Below are 18,577 nucleotides of genomic sequence, written 5' to 3'. Positions count from 1 at the left end.
TCCCTTCCCTCCAAAAAATCACTTTACTTTTACGTCCCTATTTAAAATGAACAGTGAAATATATACAAACATATTTTAATGCCTTCCTGGTAGAGGAATAATATTATTTCTGGAGTCATACATTAAACAGTGTATTTGTGGTAGAAATAATAGCATCATAAATATGATAAGAGGCCTTGAGCATGAGAGGGCTCTTTTTCATACGTCTTAGGGATAGACAGCTATTTTGTGAAGCAAAATTTGTCAGCATTTTCTTTGATTTGGCAAAGTAAAATTCCAGAGCTTGGGCTGGAGCAAATTTTGAGTCAAAAGAATTAAGATGTTTCACATCAAAATGAATTTGAATTTTGCTATCTTGGTCCCTGTATCTGTGCTCTATTTGTTGCTGCAAAAATTATTACAAACAATGGTTGACAACAACACAATTTTATTATTTTAAAGTTCTGTAAGTTGGAAAACAAGCACAGGTCAGGATGTCAGGAGGGCTGACCCCCTTTCTAGAGTTTCCAGGGAAGAAGGCATCCTCTTGCCCTTTCCAGCATCCAGGGGTCTCCAGCATTCTTTGATTGTGGCCCGTTTCGTCTTCAAAGACAGTAATGATCAGTGGAGTCTTACTGACATTGCTGTCTCCTCTTCCCTTTTAATGAGACTTGGAGGGGCAGGGAGGGTTCCCTAGAGGCTCGGTGGCAAAGAATTGCCTGCCAATGCAGGAGACACAGGTTCAATCCTTGGTCCAGGAAGATCCCACATGCCGTGGGGGAGCGAAACCCATGCACCACAACTATTAAGCCTGTGCTTCTAGGGCTTGAGAGCCACAACTACTGAGCCCATGTGCCTCAACTAATGAAGCCCTTGCACCCTAGAGTCTGTGCTTTGCAACAAGGGAAACCACTGCAATATAAGCCCGCCCACCACAACTAGAGAGTAGCCTCTCCGCTTGCCACAACTTGAGAAAAGCCCTTGTAGCAAAAAAGAGCCAGCACAGTACCTATAAAAAAAATAAATAATAAATAAAATTATTTAAAAAAAATAAAATAAAGAGACTTATGGTTACACCGGATTCACCTAAATAATCCCGGCTACTCTCTGTTTGAAGGTCAGATGATTTGAAACTTTAATTCCCCTTTGCCACATTACATATTCACAGGTTCTGAGGATTAAGACATGGACCCCTTGAAAGGAACATCATTCTGCCTCCCTTAATCCTGGTAGGGAGGAGTGAGTGCACAGCCTGGGGAGAAAAGTCAAGAAGGAATTCCAGAGAGAGATAAGGACTGGGCAGTTCCTGGGAAGGGTGGCAGGCCATGTTCTCATGAGAAAGATATCCAGTCAGAGTTCCGCTATAGTCAGAATTAATTGTAAATGAGACTTTCAACTGCTTTTCATGATTGTTTTCAATACCTCACATGGCATGGATTCCTTTCCAGCATATTTTTGCATTTTTCCATTAAACCCTACATGGAATGAAAAACGTATTGCTTAGGGTGACTATTTAGAATGGAAAAAGAAAGCGGGGGGGGGGGGGGGTCATGGTCATGGGGCCTGGAATAAAGCCAAGCTCAGAACGATAACTACAGGGAGGAGATGATACGAAAGAATGGTGAGTCAAGCCAGGAGCACAAATTCACAGCAAGAGAGTAACAGGAAACTCACCTCTTTTCTCACACCCTGCCTCTCACAGTGTTCAGAGGAGGTACGTTCATGACAATAAATTCCATCTGAATGGAATTGGTCATTGTTGCACAAATATAAAATTCCTCAAAGGCATTAGGCTCCGAGCAACAAAGGCAAATAAAATATGCCTCTACCTTCAAACTGTGTATGCAGTCCAGTGGGGAAGACTAACAAATAAATGCCTATTAGACGGCAGAGTAAGCCTAGAGCAATGCACAGGCAGCATCTGGGAGCCCGAGGAGAAGCTTCCAAAGCAGACTGCACTTGCTAAGGAAAGCTTTCCAGAAATGATGTCTGAGTTGTATATGGCAATATGGCTAGGAAACGTGTGTATGTGGAGGGAGGAAGTTGGACCTTTCAGAAGCAGCAAATAGGAATGTATACAAATGTGCCCTCCTAATATAGATACAAGGGATAGACTCCAGTTTTATCTTTGTCACCCAATAATTCTTCCTCACTTCTGTTGCAATGGTGTAGAATTTCTCTCCTTATAGAAATGAAGCCCTCCTGGTCCTATCCACTCCTACCATCTAAGGGTCTATGGGTTATCCTTTTTCTCACTTGAATCTTCATTCTTTCTCTAGACCTTTCCTTTATGTTCTTAAATAAGTTCTCTAGTGTCTCCCAGGTTTAGTAATTTTGTAAATCTCTATCCCAGCCCACATCGCCATTCTGTTACTTCTTCCTTTCTCTTTCCTTCCTTGTCAAATTTCATCTACACTAGATTTTCTAACATCTTTTTACTTTCTAAAGTCCTATTTACCTCCAACTCTTAGCTGAGTTCCAAATGTTCCCTGCAAACCTGCCTAAAACTGCTTTCGTTGAAGGTATCAAATTTTTCTGTTAAAATCAAATCGTGCTTTTAGTCACTAATTTTCTGAACTCTGACACATCGGATACTGTGACAAACTTCTTTCTAGAAAACCTTTCTTTCTTCCTCTTCAGGGGTGACAAGATTCTGATCCCCTGCTTCTCTAGTCAAACCTCCATCTCCTTTTAGATTCCTTTTCTTCCACTTCTCCACTAATAATAGATGCCCTAATATACGTTTACATATATATATATATATATATATATATATACATATATATATATTAAAAGTTTATTCAATGAAATAGATTCCTTGTTGAAAAAATACATAAGTATGTCTTAGAATTCACTTCAATAGGATTCAACTTTAAAAGTTTGCTTCAAACATTCAAGTATTGTTTCAGAAAGTTGACATTGTAATTAGGAAACTAAGTGGAGTCTATGAAGATTACAAATAGCTTTGTTATAAGGAATAGAGTGTGGGAAATATGATGGCTTGTGCTTGTCCCCAGACACATTTTCTCCCAGACATTTCTGTAACTGCTGTTGTAGGAAAGCAAATATGCCAACTTGATTTGAAAAATTCTGTGCAAGAATGTAGGACAGTGCAGTGGAGAGAAGAGGATAGAAAGTACTTGTGGTTAGGAACTTCATGCTTTTTAAAAATCAGAGCAATTTTACAGAAGGAAAAATTAAATTATCAACATCAAATAAACTGCCATTGCATTTCCTCTCCAATGACTGAAGCTAATTTTTTTTAATTGAAAACATCCTTTAAAAAAGTCAAGCATATTTTTCTGATATTGAGAAACATTTTACTACTTTCAAGGCTCTACCACAGCCCTCTATCCACACAAAGAGTGGTTTCGAAATTGTTTATTTTCTTAAGAAAAATAAGTGTTTATTACAGATCTGGCCAAAGCAAAGTCTCTACAGGTTGAAAAAATCAAATAGTCGGAGCTATTAGAACTGCAGAGTGTCTTGCACAAGGAATGGAGTGGGAATAAATGGAGACCCTGGACTTGGACAATGCAGCAATACTCTGATGGTTAGAGAGTTATTCCACATAAGCTATAGAAACTTGCTTATATAGACATATCCCTGTCGATGGAGACACAATAGTCAAATGGTATATCAGTGTTTATAATTTGACTTAAATTCGACAGAAGTGCAGCAATCGCATTAAAGATAAATGGTATTTTGCCTAATCGAAGTATTCCCTGAAATGTGTTGGTACTTTACAACTATTTTGTAAAAAGTCATGATTTTTTAATGTTCCAGATAAATTCAATATGTTCCAAAAACATTGACTCTTTTGAAATTGAATAATTATATCCTAACTTATTTTGTATGAATTTTTTTTATGTCTGGCTCAAACTAAGTCTTTTCTCCATGATTTATTGTGGAATCAAATTTTAGGGGAAGGCTTAGTTCTGAGAAATCATTTATAACATATATGTGACAAAGGGTTAATAAAGTGCTTTCATAAATCAGTTAGAATAAGTATTACTAGTGCTATCATTTACTGATGTGAAAAAACCTCGGACATAATTTGGTTTAGGAGGAAAACTAAGAATTTTATTCAGGGAGTGCTAGATTTGAGCTGCCTGTACAACATACAAGAGGTAATATGTAGATAATTATATATCATATTTACATACCTGAAAGGGCATTCAAAAGGAAATTGTTTTGCTTAGTAAGATTTTACTTTTAATATGTCATGAAAATCTTTTTTTATTTTTTTTATTTTTCAAAATATGTTCCCAGGTGCATCATTCAGGTCTCCAAAGATTGCTCCTATCTTTTTGATGCGATAAAAGATGCTGGCTACATAACAGATTTCTGTGCAGTTACTTAAATTACCTAAGTCATTTATAATGATGCAGGAAACACATGTGAAAAGCAAGATATATTTTATATATGGTATGATCACAACGAAGTAAAAAAAGTTGTATAGATATAAATATTTGGAAATAAATATACCAGAATGCTAATGACTTTTTAAAAAAATGCTGGATACAGTTCTCTGTCTCTTTTTCAAAGTTACTATAATATCAATGACTTTATTTGTCACACATATTTATGTAATAAAGGAAAAAAGCTGATAAATGTCAGAAACCTGGTTTTGAAACATTTCCATTGGTTGTTTTTTAATTCAACCAGCATTCTGTGGGTTTAAAAAAGAAAGACAACTGTTTGAACCCACAACTTGCTGGTAAACACACTTCTGCTGAGGGAAAGTTGAGAGGAAAAGTGGCCTTTGTATGTCTTCATTGGTCTCAGAAGTTACATTACCCCAAAGGACACATCAAAATCAAACCCACAGTGATTATTTTGAAACCCAAGCAACTACCAAAAACAAGCAAAAAATGTAAACAAGAAACCATGTTTGTGCATGGTAACTATACGCTGTAATCGCAATGCTTCTCAACCTAAGCAGGGTCTTTAACAGTCAAGAAACTTTTTAATTGGTAGTTATTTTCATGTAAAGGGTGTGGTGTCTTCCTCCTTAAATACGGATACTGTATGAGTGAGTAAGCTTTGCTCAGACTCCTCTGACGTGCAGGCAGTTGGTATTGGGCTGGTGGTCACGAGTGGTCCTCTTGTAGTTGTGCAGGTTTCTCTTGTTTAGTTACAGTCATAAGTGCGGGTTCGGAAGAGGCTAGGCTCAATGCTTGTGCAACGGGTACCAGTTCAGAAGTGGGAGCCCAAGCAGGGACAGAAGCTGGCACGTGAGCCACAGTTGCTGCTGTGGATGAACCAGCAGCAGTGGTGGCTTGATTTGATCACTGGGCTGCCTGAAGCTGGGGCTGATGTCTTACTGCTTCAGCTTTTGTGACCCCTACCATCTTGAACCTTTTCTTATTATGATTATATTCTTTATAGATAGCATCATTGTTAAAGCTTTTGTCTGCAGAAGTTAATTTTTGTCCCACTACCCAAAATGCATCTTTTACTATAAAGATGCAGCCAATTCCAAAAGCTCTACTGGGCTGAACTGAGCTGAATTCTGGAAGCCAAGCCCTAGCAGAGCGTGGAGCTCACAGCTCTGAACATATCCCCAAGGACAGACTTTTGCCCCCTCCCCCAACTCCCATGTCACAGGGCACTTTTTCTTTTTTTTTCCTCTGGAAAGCTCTCCTTCCCTCAGACCTACTGTCATTCATGAGCCAACTCATCTTTTAAATGATTAAATAGAATCAGTGTTTCTTGGTTTAAACAGAAAAGGAAGAAAACAGTCCTATACTAGTTAGTTTTCATTACCTTAAAGTAAGCTAAAGAGGTTTAGATCACACTAGAGAGATTATATCACACTATGTTTCAAAAAACAAATTTTACCTACAAAAATTATTTTAAAAGCACCTTTCTCCAACTAATAAAAATAAATGAAAAAATAAGTAAAGACAAGCTTAATCTGTGTGTATATATATATAAACTCCTTTCTGTTTTTGGCATTTAGTACCTGGCAAACAAAAACACTGAAGTATATACAATAAAGAGACTTGAGGTGGACAATATTTAATTAAGAGCTCAATTTTGGAGAGTCTCTGTGTGAGGAACTTGTGAATATCCATGTGAAACTGTTTGTTGAGTAGGCAGATATTAAGTTTATAATTTTTACACAAAATGTAAAGATAGCACAAAAGTTATGTAACTAAATGTCATTATCTGAAAAGTGAATATACATAGGAAAAAAGTTCTCTGGGGTAGAGTGACTTAGAGACTATCAAAGTAAAGCAGAAATGAGTTCCTAGAAGGAGACTGGGAAGGAAGGTCTTGACGTGGAGTGAAGAAAAGTCTTTCAAGAAGGAAGGGATGATCATCTATAACAAAAGCTGGTCGTGGGACAAAAGCTGCTTACAGGTAAGGCTATATCAGCACTGAGAATTGCCTATTGAATTTGGCTGCATAGAGGTAACTGGTGACCTTGAACGAACAGTTTTTGTGGAGGAAAAGAGATAAGAAGCAGAATGTAATAAGTTCAAGAGAGTGAGACAAACCAGGAATTACAGACAAAGGGTAGAGACAGTTGTTTTTAAAAGATATGGCTATAAGAGGGAGCAGAGAAATGGAAAATGTTGCTGAAGAAGATGTGGAATCAAGGTGAGTTTGTTGTCCTTTTTTCCCCCTTCTTTTTTTTTTTTTTTAATTTTTTATTAGTTGGAGGCTAATTACTTCACAACATTTCAGTGGGTTTTGTCATACATTGATATGAATCAGACATAGATTTACACGTATTCCCCATCCCGATCCCCCCTCCCACCTCCCTCTCCACCCGATTCCTCTGGGTCTTCCCAGTGCACCAGGCCCGAGCACTTGTCTCATGCATCCCACCTGGGCTGGGGATCTGTTTCACCATAGATAGTATACATGCTGTTCTTTTGAAATATCCCACCCTCACATTCTCCCACATAGTTCAATAGTCTGTTCTGTATTTCTGTGTCTCTTTTTCTGTTTTGCATATAGGGTTATCGTTACCATCTTTCTAAATTCCATATATATGCATTAGTATGCTGTAATGTTCTTTATCTTTCTGGCTTACTTCACTCTGTATAAGGGGCTCCAGTTTCATCCATCTCATTAGGACTGGTTCAAATGAATTCTTTTTAACGGCTGAGTAATATTCCATGGTGTATATGTACCACAGCTTCCTTATCCATTCATCTGCTGATGGGCATCTAGGTTGCTTCCATGTCCTGGCTATTATAAACAGTGCTGCGATGAACATTGGGGTGCACGTGTCTCTTTCAGATCTGGTTTCCTCAGTGTGTATGCCCAGAAGTGGGATTGCTGGGTCAGGACAATTGCAGGAGTGAAGGCTTTGAACAGGTGAGAGGTGATAAGAGACATCATGTTTAACTACAGGAGGGAATACAGGGTATATGATTACAGATGAAGGTTGACAGATTGGTATTTTTTTCCATGAAATAAGTAATAACTCCATCAGTTAAAAATGAGAAGAAAGGAGGAGTTGTTGGGAGCTTTGGTAGAAAGGAGAATATGTGAAATAGTTATGTGAAAGCAGGAGATTGAACTGACTTGGAGAAATTTCACATCTCTCTTCCTAGACAAGTCAGATACCTATACAGGGAATTCAGACTGATTTAAAAAAAAAAAAAAAATGAGGCCTTTTTTTGTAAATTTCACTCCACTGAAAAAGTGAGAAATCCCAACTAGTTTCCATTCTTCATGAACTGCATCCAGAAGTAACTAGGCTTCAAATTTTACCTTCTTCATTGTCCCATAGAATTTCAGCGTTTCAGGTTACTTCAACTAAGATTATGTATGTGTGTGCTCAGTCACTTCAGTCATGTCCACCTCTTTGCAAACCTATAAACCGAGTCCCCCCAGGTTCCTCTGTCCTGGGATTCTCCAGCCAAGAACAGTGGCATGGGCCGCCATGCCCTCCTCCAGGGGATCTTACCAACTCAGGGATGGAACTCGGGTCTCCTACATTGCAGGCAGATTCTTTACCACTGAGCCACCTGGGAAGCCCAACTAAGAATATATCCCCATTTAAATTTATGTGTATTTAAGCCTATACTTATAGAGCAATTCAAGAAACCATCAATGTGATTGAGTTACACAGAGGCAACCTTGCTTCCCAGGACTGGCCAATTGAAACCACAACCTTAAACAAAGGGTATAGGTAAAGAACCTTCCTGCCAGTGCAAGAGATGTAGGGGACGTGGGTTCAATCCCTGGGTTGGGAAGATCCCCTGGAGGCAGCACACTCCAGTATTCTTGCCTGGAAAATCTCCATGGACAAAGAGGATCTTGGTGGGCTATGGTCCATAGGATTGTAAAGAGTCTGACACAGCTGAAGTGACTTAGCACACACACACCCATCTCTGACCCACAATTGGCCTGACCAGTGAGACAAGATATCAAATTAACATAGAGCCACTCAAATGAGGAAACCCTTCATTATAATATACCAAAATAACAATCATCTAAACTTGGATAAATTTAATGATTTGTTGCAACATCTCTCAGTGAGTACCTCAAACTAACAGAAAACAATGTAATGTCTTTGTAATGTCTAGAAGAAAAAATATCATTTTCCTTCTACCCTTCCAGATTCTTGGCTGGATCTCTGTAACAAAAGGCAGATTAATTAGAGGAAAGCATACATATGTATTTAGCTTAAAAATGTAAGTTCTATGTGACACAAGAGCCCTCCTAAGGAAGTAAAGGCCCAAAGAACCAGATAAACCTGCATGTTTTTATGCTGAATTTGATGAAGAGTGACAAGTTGTGGAAATATGTCATAAGATGAAAAAGATATGAGATAAATGTAGGAAACTGGGAGAATCTTAGCAAGACCTATTCATTCACATTCAAAAAGTAGGACACCCCTTACCTCCTGGTATAGACAGGGCACCTTTAGGACTTCACTGGTGGTCCAGTGGTTAAGAATACATCTGCCAATGCAGGGGACATGGGTTCAATCCCTGGTCCAGGAAGATTCCACATGCCATGGAGCCCGTGTACCACAACTCCTGAGACTGCACTCTACAAGACAAGGCTCCACAATGAGAAGCCTGAACCTCACAGTTAGAGTAGCCCTCACTCGCCACAGCTAGGGAAAGCCTGTTCACAGCAACAAAGACACAGGGCAGCCAAAAATCAGTTAATTAATTAATATTCCTAAAAAAAGAGAGGGCACCTCTCACTTGAGGTCATTGTGACCTGCTTCAGAGGAGAAGAGCAGAGAGTCTTTCTAGCATGTTTCATTTCTCAAATTCCTTCAACTTAAACTATTCAAGCGTGCATCCATATTTGGAGGTAGCACGTTCTAAACCCCATCAGTAAGAGTACGTTCCCTTTATTCCCAAAAAGCTTCAATAATCAGAATAATCCTGAGATTGTGACACTGAAGGTGATTTTTAAAGTATTTTAGGTTAAGAAACAAAAGTGAGTAGTTTCATAAATAAAGTTTCACTGTATAGTGAAATGCTGAACTTGATCAAAGTATCCAGATATCCTGAGTTATTCAAATAAACATATTAATCCCCCAAATAAATCTACAGAATAAAATAAGAACAAACATTACTCTTGATTAATGTGAGTAGAAATAATGTAATCTCTGAGGAAGATTTCATGAAATTGGCAGTGATTTCTATTGCTATGTTTATTAATTGAGAAGCAGCAGTTTCATAAATGAAATTACTAAAGACAATATTCACTGTGTCAACAGTGAAAACTGACAAAAATCAAAACATTAACCTTCAACAAATATTAAATACTGACAATTTTCCTAATGTTTTAAACTATTTTTCAATGACAAGATATTTAGTTCCAGTAGAACATTTTTAAATCTTGTGTTTAATTACTATGTGTGCCTACAAGTTTAGAAATCTACAATTCTATATAACTTAGTTAGGCTTCTGGGTTCACTCTGACAGATGAAAACCTTGGAAGTTGCCACTGCTGTCCCTACAACAAGAAAAAGCTGACCCAACTGAAAAGCCATGTCTTCTCTTGAATCCATCAGAGAAGGGAGGTTTCAGGACAAATTGCCAGGCAAAAATCTGAAGAGGCAAATTCATCCAGAGAGACACAGGCAAGACTTGCTGACCTGGACCAAAAGCTGCTGGAGCCATAAACTGGTAGGAACACTGAAATGCTAATTTTGTTGAACAGCTGGAAACTGAATATGGACTAGCATTAAGAGCGAGAAACTCCTAGGGCTGCCGGTTTACAAGGGCCCCCACATTTTCATGCGCTTTGAGTTTTTGAATCTCCACTAGGTTCTCACTGTGAAGATCCAAGAAAGATCCCTGTGGCTCTTGCCAGGAAGGAAAGAGTAATCACTGTGAAATAAACCAACAGTCTAACCATAACAAAGGATATTCTCCAGGCAAAAAGACTTTTTTCTGAACCATATCCCAGTTGAAGGTTTTTCCAGTAGTCATGTATGGATGTGAGAGCTGGACCATAAAAAAGGCTGAGCACTGAAGAATTGATGCTTTTGAACTGTGGTATTGGAGAAGACTCTTGAGAGTCCCTTGGACTGCAAGGAGATCAAACCAGTCCATCCTAAAGGAAATCAGTCCTGAATGTTCATTGGAAGGACTGATGCTGAAGCTGAAGCTCCAGTACTTTGGCCACCTGATCTGAAGAGCTGCCCCATTAGAAAAGACCCTGAGGCTGGGAAAGATTGAAGGCAGGAGAAGGAGCCAACAGAGGATGAGATGGTTTGATGGCATCACCGACTCAATGAACGTGAGTTTGAGCAAGTTCTGGGAGATGGTGAAGGTCAGGGAAGCCTGGCATGCTGCAGTCCACAAGATCGCAAAGAGTTGGACACGACTGAATAACTGAACATTAACAATTCCAGTTGGTCGAAGGGAATCCCTCCCACTCCAACCACTCCCCCCACCCCCCAGGCTTCCTGTTTTACCTATTGCTATGTTTTTCAGTCACCAAGTCGTGTCTGATTCTTCGCGACTGCATGGACTGCAGCACACAGTACACTGTATAGTACTGAAGTACAGCACACTGTACTTCACCATCTCCTGGAGTTTGCCCTAGTTCATGTTCATTGCATCAGCGATGCCATCCAACCATCTCATCCTCTGTTGCCCTCTTCTCCTTCTGCCTTCAATCTTTCTCAGCATCAGGGTCTTTTTCAATGAGTCAGCTGTTCACCTAGAGAGGGAAAACAAAAACAAAAACATAGTCAACAGGGATCAGAGGCTCAAGGAAAATAGGTTGGAAACGCTGCAGCCAAGGAAGGAAGTACATGGAGGTGGGCGGGTAGGTGAAGCTTTATCACAGAGAAACACCTGTGAAGGTCACAGTTCAAGGACAAGGCTGATTAAAACACTGAAATTTAATTGAAGGATTATAGAATGCTCCCCTTGTCCACGCCATACTTCCACACCAACAGAGCTCCAGTGAAACAGTGGATTACATCTCTTAGTCCTACAAAAAGCAGACTTTCTCTGAAGAGGCATTCTCAGGGAAGCCCAATGTCAGGAGGGAAACCAAAACAAGGAGGTTTGATGAATATGAATCTTCTAGAAACTATTGCCCCAGCAAAAATTAACATAAATCTTCATCCCAAAGCCCTCTTTACCTCATTCTAATTATTCATGCACATCATATTTACCTCTCAACAAAAAATTATAAGGCCTTCCAAAGGCAATTAAAAACACAGTATGAAGTGAATACAGATCAAGCATTAGAACTCAAGTCAGATGTGACACAGATTTGGGAATTATCAAACAGAATTGAAAATAACTGTGATTAGTCTTTCTTTATAGGCTGCCTGATGTGAAGAGCTGACTCATTAGAAAAGACCCTGATACTCGGAAAGATTGAAGGCAGGAGAAGAAGGTGATGACAGAGGATGAGACAGTTGCATGACATTACCTTCTCAATGGACATGAGCTTGAGCAAGCTCTGGGAGATGTTGTAAGACAGGGAAGCCTGGAGTGCTGCAGTCCATGGGGTCACAAAGAGTTGGACACAACTGAACAACTGAACAACAACAAATGCTACCCAGAGATGAATCCACACAACACTGTTCTGGGTTCTGTTGTAACTTAGAGGAAAACCTTCACAACGTTCAGAGCCCTTGGTTTCCTGAAAATAAAAGAGAAAAAGTGAGTTACTCTCAGAAAAAACTCACTTCAGTTCAGTTCAGTTCAGTCACTCAGTTGTGTCCGACTCTTTGTGACCCCATGAACCTCAGCACGCCAGGCCTCCCTGTCCATCACCAACTCTCAGAGCCCACCCAACCCATGTCCATCAAGTCAGTAATGCCATCCAACCATCTCATCCTCTGTCATCCCCTTCTCCTCCAGCCCTCAATCTTTCCCAGTATCAAGGTCTTTTCAAATGAGTCAGCTCTATGCATCAAGTGGCCAAAGTATTGGATTTAAGCTTCAACATCAGACCTAACAATTAACACCCAGGACTGACCTCCTTTAGGATGGACTGGTTGGATCTCCTTGCAGTCCAAGGGACTCTCAAGAGTCTTCTCCAACACCACAGTTCAAAAGCATCAATTCTTCAGTGCTCAGCTTTCTTTATGGTCCAACTCTCACATCCATACATGACTCCTGGAAAAACCATACCCTTGACTAGATGGACCTTTGTTGACAAAGTAATGTCTCTGCTTTTTAATATGCTGTCTAGGTTGGTCATAACTTTCCTTCCAAGGAGTAAGCGTCTTTTAATTTCATGGCTGCAATCACCATCCGCAGTGATTTTGGAGCCCAGAAAAATAAAGTAAGCCACTGTTTCCACTGTTTCCCCACTATTTGCCATAAAACTTACTTAGGTGATACCAATCTTGACTTCTAAATGGAATAGTCACAAAAGGCAAGGGATGGCAAGCATGAGTGCTCAGTCAGGGCCAACTCTTTGGACCCTGTGGACTGTAGCCCACCAGGCTCTTCTGCCCATGGGATACTCCAGGCCAGAATACTAGAGTGGGTTGCCATTTCCTCCTCCATGGGTGTCTCCCAGACACAGGGATCGAACCCACATCTCCTGTATCTTCTGCATTGAAAGTAGATTCTTTACTCACTGAGCCATAGCATCTACATCACAAATCTGAAGAAAACCTGAGAGTAGCTGGCCGCGGGTGCCATTGTTGCCTTTGAAAACCCAGTTGATGTCAATGGCATGTCATCCGGAAATACTGACCCACGAGTGGAGCTGAAGTTTGCTGCTGCTGCAGAGTGACTTCCACTGCTAGCTGCTTCACTCCTGGAACTTGGAACCAGATCCAGGCTGCCTGGAGCTGACACATCTGGTGGTTCCTGAGCCCAATACTGACAACTAACCTCTCACAGAGGCATCTCCTGCCTTCTCTTGCTCTGTGTAACACAGACTCTCCTCTGTGCTATGTGGACATGGCCATCCATGCACCAACAATGGAGATCACTCAGCAGGTCTGATGTGGTGACACTGCCCTGGAAGTTCTGTGTATGCGTGGCATCATCTCCCAGGTACACTCATGAGAGGTCATGCCTAATCTCTGCTTCTACAGAAATCCTAAAGAGATTGAAAAAGATGAGCAGGGTGCTGCAGAAAAGGCTGGGACCAAAGAGACATTTCAGAATGAATGCACTGCCCTGGTTTCTGAGTTTACTGCTACTCAACCTGAGGTTGCAGGTTGGTCTGAAGGCATGGTGTGCCTTTTCAGCAGTTTTCTATTGATGACTGGTCTGCAGTTCCCACTGCCTCACCACTGAACATGGAGGAACAACCACTGAGTGGCCTTAAGCTGATTTTGTCCACAGACTCATCTACAGAAAGTGAAAATAAGATTGATGGAAAATAAGCAATTTCTACAAGTTTTTTTTTTTTTTTTCATTTATTTCTACCAGTTGGAGGCCAATCACTTTACAATATTGTAGTGGTTTTTGTCATACATTGACATGAATCAGCCATGGATTTACGTGTATTCCCCATCCTGCTCCCCCTTCCCACCTCCCTCTCTTCCCATTGCCTCTGGGTCTTCCCAATGCACCAGGTCCGAGCACTTGTCTCATGCATCCAACCTGGGTTGATGATCAGTTTCACCCTAGATAATATACATGTTTCGATGCTGTTCTCTTGAAACATCCCACCCTCGCCTTCTCCCACAGAGTCCAAAAGTCTGTTCTGTACATCTGTGTCTCTGTTTCTGTTTTGCCTATAGGGTTATCATTACCATCTTTCTAAATTCCATATATATGTGTTAGTATACTGTAATGGTCTTTATCTTTCTGGCTTACTTCACTCTGTATAATGGGCTCCAGTTTCATCCATCTCATTAGAACTGATTCAAATGAATTCTTTTTAATGGATGAGTAATATTCCATTGGGTATATGTACCACAGCTTCTTTATCCATTCATCTGCTGATGGGCGTCTAGGTTGCTTCCATGTCCTGGCTATTATAAACAGTGCTGCGATGAACATTGGGGTGCACGTGTCTCTTTTCAGATCTGGTTTCCTCAGTGTGTATGCCCAGAAGTGGGATTGCTGGGTCATATGGCAGTTCTATTTCCAGTTTTTAAAGAAATCTCCACACTGTTCTCCATAGTGGCTGTACTAGTTTGCATTCCCACCACGGTGTAAGAGGGTTGCCTTTTCTCCACACCCTCTCCAGCATTTATTGCTTGTAGACTTTTGGATAGCAGCCAACCTGACTGGTGTGTAATGGTACCTCATTGTGGTTTTGATTTGCATTTCTCTGATGATGAGTGACGTTGAGCATCTTTTCATGTGTTTGTTAGCCATCTGTATGTCTTCTTTGGAGAAATGTCTGTTTAGATCTTTGGCCCATTTTTTGATTGGGTCATTTATTTTTCTGGAATTGAGCTGCAGGAGTTGCTTGTATATTTTTGAGATTAATCCTTTGTCTGTTGCTTCATTTGCTATTATTTTCTCCCAATCTGAGGACTGTCTTTTCACCTTGCTTATAGTTTCCTTTGTTGTGCAGAAGCTTTTAAGCTTCATTAGGTCCCATTTGTTTATTTTTGCTTTTATTTCCAATATTCTTGGAGGTGGGTCATAGAGGATCCTGCTGTGATTTATGTTGGAGAGTGTTTTGCCTATGTTCTCCACTAGGAATTTTATAGTTTCTGGTCTTACATTTAGATCTTTAATCCATTTTGAGTTTATTTTTGTGTATGGTGTTAGAAAGTGTTCTAGTTTCATTCTTTTACAAGTGGTTGACCAGTTTTCCCAGCACCACTTGTTAAAGAGGTTGTCTTTTTTCCATTGTATATCCTTGCCTCCTTTGTCAAAGATAAGGTGTCCATAGGTTCGTGGATTTATCTCTGGGCTTTCTATTCTGTTCCATTGATCTATATTTCTGTCTTTGTGCCAGTACCATACTGTCTTGATGACTGTGGCTTTGTAGTAGAGTCTGAAGTCAGGCAGGTTGAGTCCTCTAGTTCCACTCTTCTTTCTCACGATTACTTTGGCTATTCGAGGTTTTTTTTATTTCCAAACAAATTGTGAAATTATTTTTTCTAGTTCTGTGAAAAATACCGTTGGTAGCTTAATAGGGATTGCATTGAATCTATAGATTGCTTTGGGTAGAATAGCCATTTTGACAATATTGATTCTTCCAATCCATGAACACGGTATGTTTCTCCATCTGTTTGTGTCCTCTTTGATTTCTTTCATCAGTGTTTTATAGTTTTCTATGTATAGGTCTTTTGTTTCTTTAGGTGGATGTACTCCTAAGTATTTTATTCTTGTGGTTGCAATAGTGAATGGTATTGTTTCCTTAATTTCTCTTTCTGTTTTCTCATTATTAGTGTATAGGAATGCAAGGGATTTATGTGTGTTAATTTTATATCCTGCAAATTTACTATATTCGTTGGTTAGCTCTAGTAATTTTCTGGTAGAGTCTTTAGGGTTTTCTATGTAGAGGATCATGTCATCTGCAAACAGCGAGAGTTTCACTTCTTTTCCTATCTGGATTCGTTTTACTTCTTTTTCTGCTCTGATTGCTGTGGCCAAAACTTCCAAAACTACGTTGAATATTAGTGGTGAGAGTGAGCACCCTTGTCTTGTTCCTGATTTCAGGGGAAATGCTTTCAATTTTTCACCATTAAGGGTAATGCTTCCTGTGGGTTTGTCATATATAGCTTTTATTATGTTCGGGTATGTTCCTTCTAGTCCTGCTTTCTGGAGAGTTTTAATCATAAATGGGTGTTGAATTTTGTCAAAGGCTTTCTCTGCATCTATTGAGATAATCATATGATTTTTATCTTTCAATTGGTTAATGTGGTGTATTACATTGATTGATTTGCAGATATTAAAGAATCCTTGCATTCCTGGGATAAAGCCCACTTGGTCATGGTGTATGATTCTTTTAATATGTTGTTGGATTCTGTTTGCTAGAATTTTGTTAAGGATTTTTGCATCTATGTTCATCAGTGATATTGGCCTGTAGTTTTCTTTTTCTGTGGCATCTTTGTCTGGTTTTGGAATTAGGGTGATGGTGGCCTCATAGAATGAGTTTGGAAGTTTACCTTCTTCTGCAATTTTCTGGAAGAGTTTGAGTAAGATAGGTGTTAGCTCTTCTCTAAATTTTTGGTAGAATTCAGCTGTGAAGCCATCTGGTCCTGGGCTTTTGTTTGCTGGAAGATTTTTGATGACAGTTTCGATTTCCTTGCTTGTGATGGGTCTGTTAAGATCTTCTATTTCTTCCTGGTTCAGTTTTGGAAAGTTATACTTTTCTAAGAAGTTGTCCATTTCTTCCAAGTTGTCCATTTTATTGGCATAGAGCTGCTGATAGTAGTCTCTTATGATCCTTTGTATTTCAGTGTTGTCTGTTGTGATCTCTCCATTTTCATTTCTAATTTTTTTTAATTTGATTCTTCTCTCTTTGTTTCTTAATGAGTCTTGCTAATGGTTTGTCAATTTTGTTTATTTTTTCAAAAAACCAGCTTTTAGCTTTGTTGATTTTTGCTATGGTCTCTTTAGTTTCTTTTGCATTTATTTCTGCCATAATTTCTAAGATGTCTTTCCTTCTGCTAACCCTGGGATTCTTCATTTCTTCCTTCTCTAGTTGCTTTGGTGTAGAGTTAGGTTATTTATTTGGCTTTTTTCTTGTTTCTTGATATAAACCTGTAATGCTATGAACCTTCCCCTTAGCAATGCTTTTACAGTGTCCCATAGGTTTTGGGTTGTTGTGTTTTCATTTTCATTCATTTCTATGCATATTTTGATTTCTTTTTTGATTTCTTCTGAGTTGTTCGTTATTCAGAAGCGTGTTATTTAGCCTCCATATGTTTGAATTTTTAACAATTTTTTTCCTGTAATTGAGATCTAATCTTACTGCACTGTGGTCAGAAAAGATGACTGGAATGATTTCAATTTTTTTGAATTTTCCAAGACCAGATTTATGGCCCAGGATGTGATCTATTCTGGAGAAGGTTCCATGTGCACGTGAGAAAAAGGTGAAGTTGATTGTTTTGGGGTAAACGTCCTATAGATGTCAATTAGGTCTAGCTGCTCCATTGTGTCATTTAAGGTTTGTGTTTCCTTGTTAATTTTCTGTTTAGTTGATCTATCCATAGTTGTGAGTGGCGTATTAAAGTCTCCCACTATTATTGTGTTACTATTAATTTCCTCTTTCATACTCATTAGCGTTTGCCGTACATATTGCGGTGTTCCAATGTTGGGTGCATATATATTTATAATTGTTATATCTTCTTCTTGGATTGATCCTTTGATCATTATGTAGTTTCCTTCTTTGTCTCTTTTCACAGCCTTTATTTGAAAGTCTATTTTATCTGATATGAGTATTGCGACTCCTGCTTTCTTTTGGTCTCCGTTTGCCTGAAATATTTTTTTCCAGCCCTTCACTTTTAGTCTGTATGTGTCTCTTGTTTTGAGGTGGGTCTCTTGTAGACAGCATATATAGGGGTCTTGTTTTTGTATCCATTCAGCCAATCTTTGTCTTTTGGTTGGGGCATTCAACCCATTTACATTTAAGGTAATTATTGATAGGTGTGGTCCCGTTGCCATTTACTTTGTTGTTTTGGGTTCACGTTTATACAACCTTTCTGCATTTCCTGTCTAGAGAAGATCCTTTAGCATTTGTTGAAGAGCTGGTTTGTTGGTGCTGAATTCTCTCAGCTTTTGCTTGTCTGTAAAGCTTTTGAATTCTCCTTCATATCTGAATGAGATCCTTGCTGGATACAGTAATCTAGGTTGTAGGTTATTCTCTTTCATCACTTTAAGTATGCCCTACCATTCCCTTCTGGCCTGGAGGGTTTCTATTGATAGATCAGCTGTTATCCTTATGGGAATCCCTTTGTGTGTTATTTGTTGTTCTGCCTTGCTGCTTTTAATATTTGTTCCTTGTGTTTGATCTTTGTTAATTTGATTAATATGTGCCTTGGGGTGTTTCACCTTGGGTTTATCCTGTTTGGGACTCTCTGGGTTTCTTGGACTTGGGTGGCTATTTCCTTCCCCATTTTAGGGAAGTTTTCAGCTATTATCTCCTCGAGTATATTTTCATGGCCTTTCTTTTTGTCTTCTTCTTCTGGGACTCCTATGACTCGAATGTTGGGGCATTTCACATTGTCCCAGAGGTCCCTGAGGTTGTCCTCATTTCTTTTGAT

At 39.4% G+C, this 18,577-nt stretch overlaps 1 pseudogene; it reads left to right on the top strand.

Annotated features, from left to right (window-relative positions):
* The first annotated feature begins 6,529 nt into the window (after nt 1–6,529).
* LOC122687298 lies at nt 6,530–13,728 on the top strand (annotated as a pseudogene).
* The last annotated feature ends 4,849 nt before the right edge of the window (nt 13,729–18,577 follow it).

The sequence above is a fragment of the Cervus elaphus genome, chromosome 31 (assembly GCF_910594005.1).
Source record: "Cervus elaphus chromosome 31, mCerEla1.1, whole genome shotgun sequence".
Taxonomy (NCBI): Eukaryota; Metazoa; Chordata; class Mammalia; order Artiodactyla; family Cervidae; genus Cervus; species Cervus elaphus.
The sequence above is the reverse complement of the archived record's forward strand: the minus strand, read 5'-3'. Positions and strand labels throughout refer to the sequence as shown.